The sequence below is a fragment of the Etheostoma spectabile genome, chromosome 12 (genome assembly GCF_008692095.1).
Source record: "Etheostoma spectabile isolate EspeVRDwgs_2016 chromosome 12, UIUC_Espe_1.0, whole genome shotgun sequence".
NCBI classification, from domain to species: domain Eukaryota; kingdom Metazoa; phylum Chordata; class Actinopteri; order Perciformes; family Percidae; genus Etheostoma; species Etheostoma spectabile.
Genome location: NC_045744.1, coordinates 28,406,702 through 28,414,514, shown reverse-complemented (window position 1 = coordinate 28,414,514; position 7,813 = coordinate 28,406,702). Strand labels below are relative to the sequence as shown.

The window sequence follows — 7,813 nt, the reverse complement described above, 5'->3', positions numbered from 1 at the left end:
GGGGGGGGCGTGACAAAGAAGAGAGGAAACATTAATGGAGTGAGGGCAGAAGGAGCTGTTAGAGAAAGATGAAGAAAAATGCTTGTTCTTATGCTTTGCTTTGGCTTTGAAATTGAAAAAAAAGTGAAAAGAAGGGATAGTGAAGGAGGAGGAGAGCAGAATTAGGGAGCAGAGATTTATGTGTGAAGGGGTATGGAGTGAGGGAGTAGGAAAGAAGAACAGACGAGGTAACGATAAAATAGAGGAGCAGATGAGGGAAGGGAAGAAGAAAAGATGAGTAGATGAGTAAAGGAGGGCAGTAAAGAGGAGGTGAATGGTCAAAGGAAGTGTGGAGACAGATGGAGGAAACAGTAGAGGGGAAGGGGAAAAGGACCAAGAATGGAGGAGAAAGAAGACAGCAGGATGAGGAGAGGAGAGAAAATTAGGTTGGAAGACATCAGAGGAGTGAAAGATGGAGGGAATTCTGAAGGAGAAAAAAGAAAAGAGAGTAAAGGAAGAGAGCAGGGTTGAGGAGCACAGATTTATGTTTGGCAAAGGTTGAAGTGAAGGCGCAGGAAAATTAAGTGGATTAGAGGAGACAAGAAAAGAGGGTGAGAACAGGGAGAAATTTGGAGGAGTGAAATAGGGAGATGGAAGAAATATTGAAGGAGAAAAAATAAAGAAGAGTAAAGGAATAGAGCAGGTTTGGGAAGCACAGTTTGACAAAGGTCGGAGCATATACAAATAGAGAAGTAGATCAGAGGAAAATAAAAAAAGAGGAGAGAAAAAAGAAGGTGAGAACCAGGAGATATTTGTAGTAGGAGGATGAAAGCAGAGGAGTGAAAGAGGAAGATTAAGGAAATATTAAAGGAGAGTAAAGAAAGGAGAGTAAAGGAAGAGAGAAGGGTTGGGGAGCACACATTTATGTTTGGCAAAGGATGGAGCAAAGGAGCAGGATAATAGAGAAAAGGATCAGAGGAGAGAGAAAAAGAGGCTGAGAACTGGAAGATATTTGGAGGAAGAGAAGAGCAGAGGAGTTAAAGAGGAAGATGGAAGAAACACTGAAGGAGAATAAAAAAGGAGAGTAAATGAGTAAGAGAGCAGGGTTGGGGAGCACAGATTGGCAAAGGCTGGCGCAAAGGAGCAGGAAAATAGAGAAGTGGATCAGAGGAGAGAAGAAAAGAGGGTGAGAACCGGGGGAAATTTGGATACTGAAGGAAAAAAAGGAAAGGAGAGTAAAGGAAGAGAGCAGGGTTGGGGAGCACACATTTATGTTTGGCAAAGGATGGGGCAACGGAGCATGACGATAGAGAGGAGGATCAGAGGAGAAAAGAAAAAAAAACATTGAGAACCGGGAGACATTTGGAGGAGGAGGAGGGGAGAGGAATGAAGGCGAAAGATGGAAGACCTAGAAGAAAAAGAAAAGAGAGTAAAGGAGTAAGAGAGCAGGGTTGGGGAGTACAGATTGGCAAAGGCTGGCGCAAAAGAGCAGGAAAATAGAGAAGAGGATCAAAGGAGAGAAGAAAAGATGGTGAGAAATTTGGAAAGGAGAAGGAAGAAGAAGGGAGATGCAGGAGTGAAATGCAGAGGAGGAGTGGGAGCGAAATGAGTGAGGGAGGAGGGGAGCAGAGATTTATGTGTGGAGAGGGTTACAGCGAGGGAGCAGAGGGAACCAGCCAGGCCTGTTATAGATGGGGCTCTCCTGGGAGAGCAGGCCGGGAGTTTTCCAGGCATTTCCAGCATATTTCACTGCTGTTCCAGGCAGCACGCTGCAATGCACACAGCTCCACCCCCGACAGAGTCCTCCGCGCTAAAAAGTGGCTCTCTTTTCTCTGCATGAGTATATTCAATAAAAGCGATAAAAGGCCAAAAGTAACCCTTCTTAGCCTTTCTGGAAGGGAAAGTGAGAAACCAAACTGGCCATGCTCTCCAAGGAGATGCTTTCAAAGCAATGCAGACATCAAGCACGGGAGCGCCTCCCTTTTATACGAGAAAAAAATGTCAACAAAAAGGGCTGCGAGATCAAATAAACTGTGAGTGTGGAGGTAGTTTATGGTTCTGTTTCTCCCTCGCTCTGCTTCTTTGTCTGCCTGTGTTTTCTCCCGCTTGCTCGCTGTCTGAGATTCTCATGTGTGGATGTGAGAGAGAACAATTGAATGGGCCTCCTACATGAAATCCATTCAGAGACATCTTGAGGATTAAGAACGAGAAATTGTCCGGCACAGTAAATTAAATCAATCTGATCCATTACAAGATCGCTACCTCAAGGTCTTCCCTTTTGTCTTTGCCCTGGATTATGCATGCTGCTCAATATCTGCGCGTGTTTGTGTGTGTGTTTGTGTGTGTGCATGTGTGTGTGTGTGTGTGTGTGTGTGTGTGTGTGTGATTTCATTATTCCATACATTATGTAACACTGTAATGCAAATCCCATGTCATCAAAGAAACAATGAAGTGATTACTTGAGTGACAGATTGTTGCCAGTTGATTATCAGGGCTGGGTGTTGGACTTACTGCTTTTACTCAAATGTGTCATAGAGGGCCGTCATCATCATCATCATCGCTTCAAATCTTTGTTTTTTTTAAGATTATTTTTTGGGCATTTTAGGCCTTTATTTTTATAGGACAGCTGAAGACAGGAAAAGGGAGAGGGGGGGGGATGACATGTTGCAAAGGGCTGCAGGTTGGAGTCGAACCTGCGACCGCTGCGTCGAAAGGTAGACCTCTATATATGGGCGCATGCTTTACCGTGTGTGCTACCCAGGCAACCCGCTGCACATTTTCTGGCCCTCACAGTACTGTACAACTCAAAAAAGATGAAAAATAAATAAATATGCAAGCTGAAAGCTGGCATCAAATTTTAAGTAATATTCCTGATTTTAATCAAAAGTTTGTCAATTTTAGTCTTTTCTATTTTGAAAATTGCTCTTATATGGCAAATTATTGTATATCTTTCTTTTCTTTTGTTGATTGAAAATAATGTTTTTTTTTTAGAAAAAGACATTTATATTTCTCATAGTAAGGTATTGAAGTACTGTAAATATTGTATTAGTGCCAAACTAAGGTATCGTACTGTATATGCACTAAAATCTATTTCTACATTTAATATAATTAAAAATTTTTTTTTTTTGCCAAACTAAGTAAGCAATTACAACTACAATAAACTCAATATATAAAACAAATTAATTAAAAGTTGAGATTTGTCAGCTGCAGCCCTGAACCATATCATTCAGTACCACCCGTATATACATTACCATAACATTTAAAGTCAGTCCTTTCATCCTCGTCTAACCAGGCAGTTACTAATTCTATTAAGACGGCATATCTTACTCAAACTAAAGCTCTGTTAAAGTTTGTAGTATTTATTACTTTCTCTTATGAAAATCCAATGTGTGACAATCATAATCCTAATTTTCAACACCCTACAGACCCAGTATCCACTGGCTCCACTTTCACTTTATTCAACATTTAGCGCCTTCCAATCTTTCCCATGGAGGCTTTTCCAAACTTATTTCTCTTATCAGAAACTGAACTTGTGTAACCAAATGATTTAATTGCGTGGCCGCAACAACCACGTTATATCTTTTTTCTTTTTTGAAGTCTTAATATATCCCTCTATCTCGTTCATTTCATTTCCTTTGGTGGATTTTAAACAGTGATAAAAGAAGCAGCAGCGATTTAAAGATGGAGATGGACAACATGATTACGGATGATGAAAGTCGGCATCCATCACCACCCACTCTGTTTGTGTTTCCATCCTCCCTCTGTCTGTCTATCTGCCTGTTCCTCTTCTCTCCACTCTTATGTTTTAATGTAAGTCGATAACTATCAGCGACTGATAACACCCCGGGCTCCGCTCGGCTTGGCGGGGCTCGATGAGGCGAGGAGAAGGGAAGGCGAGTACTGTGTGAGGTGGTGGTGGGGGTGGGGGTGGAGGGGTGGAGGTGACACTATCTCCCCTCAGTGAAGCCTGATATGCCCGGGTGCAGGGGAGATAAGTGAGCAGCACTCGGCGGAGAAGCGGGACGGTGACGTCACGCTGCTTGTCTCTCGTTCCCGAGGCGCTAAATAAAGTCATGGCGTCACAGATGGAGATTATGTCACAGGGAGATTTGTCATTGTTCTGGAAAGGAGATCAGACTGTGAGTGTGTTTTCCATTGAGGGTGACTCTACAATATCACACCTGGTAGTGTGTGAGATTTTGCTTGGTCATAGAAAAACACAGGTGTAAATAAAACACTAAGAATGTCTCTGTTCTAATCAAGGGTCCCAGTAAACCAGCATGCAAAATATCAGGATTATTATAAGTTACATACGTTCTTTTCCAACTGTGACATGTCAAAATGTCTTCCACAAAAAAAGGTCTGCTGAATTTAGGGGACAAAATGGAAGTATACCCACAAGGTGAACCATTAAAGGTAGGAACTTGGTTTTCGGTTAAGGTTATGTCTATATCCTCGACGTTCCAATTCTGGGATTGCTCCATTGCCAATGGTAAATCCGCTGGATTTCACTCATTTAGGTCAGATATCCGTTACCTTCCCTTTCCTTTGTGTTGGCGTTCTAAACTATGGTTAACTGCTCCTCAGATCTCTGCAGGGTAAATCCAGACAGCTAGCTAGACTATCTGTCCAATCAGAGTTTTCTGTTGCACGACTAAAACAACTTTTGAACACGTATTCCACCAAAACAAGTTCCTTCCCGAGGCTCTTTTGCAAGACCATTGTGATTGGTTTAAAGAAATGCCAATAAACCAGAGCACGTTTTTCTCCCAACCCAGAATGCTTTGTGGACTACAGACCTCCCTTTGCAGCGCTGTGGAGGAAGGTCTGGCAGTGAGTGAGACTATGGTTATGATAAATCTCTAGGGAATTAATGTCAATTAAGTCAATGCAATATGAAAACAAAAATGTTTTTGTGAGTGTGTGTGTGTGTGTGTGTGTGTGTGTGTGTGTGTGTGTGTGTTGTGTGGGGTGTGTGTGGTGTGTGTGTGTGTGGTGTGTGTGGAGGAGAGCGAGGAGAGTTGTCATGGAAATAAATTGGTGTTTAAGACATTGTGTTGCACACGCATGTGTGTGGGTTTGTGTTGTGTACGGGGGGCGGGGGGGGGGGTGGACTCTCAGCTCAGCTAACAGACATGAATAAAAGAGAGAGACTGTAGGTTGGGGGTGTGTGTGTGTGTGTGTGTGTGTGTGTGTGTGTGTGTGTGTGTGTGTTAATCCACACTGTAAAGCAAGGGCCAAAGGAAAATAAAAGAGTAGGTCTGCTTGCTTGTGATTGCAAAGCGAGAGACAGCAAGAGAGAGAGAGAGAGAGAGAGAGAGGCCGGGAGGGGGAGGAGGAGGGGGAGGGCGAGTGAGATGGAGATGGAGAAAGAAAGTGTAAGAGAGAGGAAGAGAAGTAGCAAAAGAGAGCGTGTTGGGGAGAGCGAGAGGAAAAGGTAATTTCTTAGCTCTTCTTTTAAATAAGTCTGTTTCTATAGCAACCATCCAACCAGCTGCTGGAGACAGAGAGCGAGCGAGAGGGGAAAGTGGGGTGTACCAGAGAGACAGAGGGAAAGAAAGAGAGAGAGAGTTACCATAGCAACGGAGCAAGAGCGAGGAATAAGCACTTGGAGAAACTTTACAAAAAACATACAGAGAGAAACTGTAAAAGGCAAGATAAGCAAAGGAAGAGTGAATTTACAGCACTGCAATGAACAGTAATTGGGTAGTGTTGGGCAAGTTAATTAAAAGATTTAATGAATTGCCCATTGAAAAAGTGATTACATTACTTAGAAATGGGAGGTTGTAAAAGTGCTGATTATTTTCTGTATAAACAATGGGAGGCAAATTCAAGACTTGGATGGGCATAAAACTATTCATTACAAACGTTCATCTGAAACGGAAAGGTTAAAGTCAGAAAGCCAAAGGCTTAAAGGTTCAACGTTCAATTTATGTTTTTAACAAAGATCAGAGCAATGGTTGGATAAAAAGAGCTGTTATTTCTGTAAATTGACTTGCATCCACCCGTGCAGCTGTGTTGTGTCACTAGTTGTGATGGTTGTAGCCAGGCAGCCAACCTATGAAGGTTTGATGTTCCCATTCTTTATTCCTGCTGCAAAACTCTAAATTGTTTCTCCAACTGCAGAAATGAACACCCCCATATATGAATTGCACACATGAGAGATGTGGGCAGTGATTCAGAGATCTGGAACCAGGCTGCAGCTTTGCCATAGTATTTTGTTCCCAAATGCAAAGATGGAACATTCTGAGTTTGCTATAGCTCTGAATTATAACCCTGACCATTTCTATTGAGAGGAAGCACCTCTCTAAAGAAATGAAAGCTGAGGCTAATGGAACTGTATTATGTGTAGTGCAGTAGGGCTGTCAATCCATAAAGAGCAATTAATTGCATATTTTGTATCTGTTCTAACTGGATAGGGATAGGGATATTTTTTTAGGTTTTATAAGTTTGTAATGCTCTCATCAACATGGGAACGGATAAATATGCTTGCTTTATTCAAATATTTATTTTTATTGCAACAATCAGACCCAATGACGAATATTGTGTAGAATAATCTCCAGAATAACCTCAAAGTGACTGTATAATATAACAATGTGACAAACTCAAGCCCATCAAGCAACAAAAGATGGGCACATTGACCTGAATGGAACATTACTTGGTAATTCTTACACAATGTAGCACCCACTTTACACGTGTAAAGGTTAACTCTGTTGCACTATCCAGCATGGCATGCCTTTGGGTTCCCTGCATTGGCCATATGCTTGGCCAGCATGGTACTTGAGACTCAGCGTACTCCGGTGGTAACTCAGACACAGTACACGCAAAGAACTTTAGTCTTGTACAGAGAACCATCTGGAAAAACTTTTTAACTCAATTTGACATTCAAAAGATTTTCTCTTCATGGGGCGGCTGGGGCTCAGTGGTAGAGCAGACGCCTACCAATCACAAGGGAACGATCCACCCTGCAGTTCCATGTTCAAGTGTTCTTGGGCAAGACACTGAAACCCAAATTACTTCCGATGCTGCGTGTGTTCCAATTCAATGGGTGTGTGAATGTTTCTATCTGATGAGCAGATGGCACCTTGTACGCCAGCCTTGGCCACAGTGTGTGATGATGTACAGTATGTGTGTGAATGGTGAATGTTTCCTGTACTATGGTAAAGTGCTTTGAGTAGTCCTTAAGGCTAGACAAGTGCTACATAAATACAGTCTACATGTATCCATTTCTGCTCAAGCTCTTGCTTCTTGAATTCCTAAACTACGGAGCGGCCCGAGACCCAAATCACATATTAATCACGCATCCAAAGAGTTAGTGGCGTTAAAAAAGTCAAAGTAAAAAAGGCCCGTCAGACACCGCCTACCAAGAGCCTGGGTCTGTCTGAGGTTTCTGCCAAAAACGAAGTTTTTCCTCACCACTGTCGCACTGTTGCTTGCTCTGGAGGAAACTACTAGAACTGTTGGGTCCTCGTAAATTCTGGAGTGTGGTCTAGACCTACTTTATCTGTAAAGTGTCTCGAGATAACTCTTGTTATGAATTGAAACTATAAATAAAATTAAATTGAAAATTTAATTGATGCAGCCGGCCCGGGTTCAAAAAAGGCTGAAAATGCCCCAAAAATAATCTTAAAAAAAGAATTAATTTGTCTTAAAGGTTCCATGGCATGAAAATGTAATTTCATGAGTTTTTGTAATATTAACAGGAGTTCCCCAGCCTGCCCATGGTCCCCCAGTGACTGGAAATGGCAATAGGTGTAAACTGAGCCCTGGGTATCCTACTCTGCCTTTGAGAAAATGAATCCTCAGATGGGCCGATCTGGAATCTTGCTCCTTA

At 42.3% G+C, this 7,813-nt stretch overlaps 1 protein-coding gene and 1 long non-coding RNA gene across 3 annotated transcripts in view; both read left to right on the top strand.

Moving 5' to 3' along the window:
- kirrel1b (kirre like nephrin family adhesion molecule 1b) overlaps nt 1-7,813 on the top strand; it is a 99,901-nt gene that overhangs the window by 7,265 nt on the left and 84,823 nt on the right. The window lies entirely within an intron of this gene.
- The window catches only part of LOC116699135 (uncharacterized), a 10,343-nt gene continuing 9,108 nt past the window's right edge, over nt 6,579-7,813 (top strand). The window contains exon 1 of the long non-coding RNA XR_004334376.1: nt 6,579-6,674. This is a non-coding gene — a long non-coding RNA (uncharacterized LOC116699135). The remainder of the gene's footprint in view (nt 6,675-7,813) is intronic.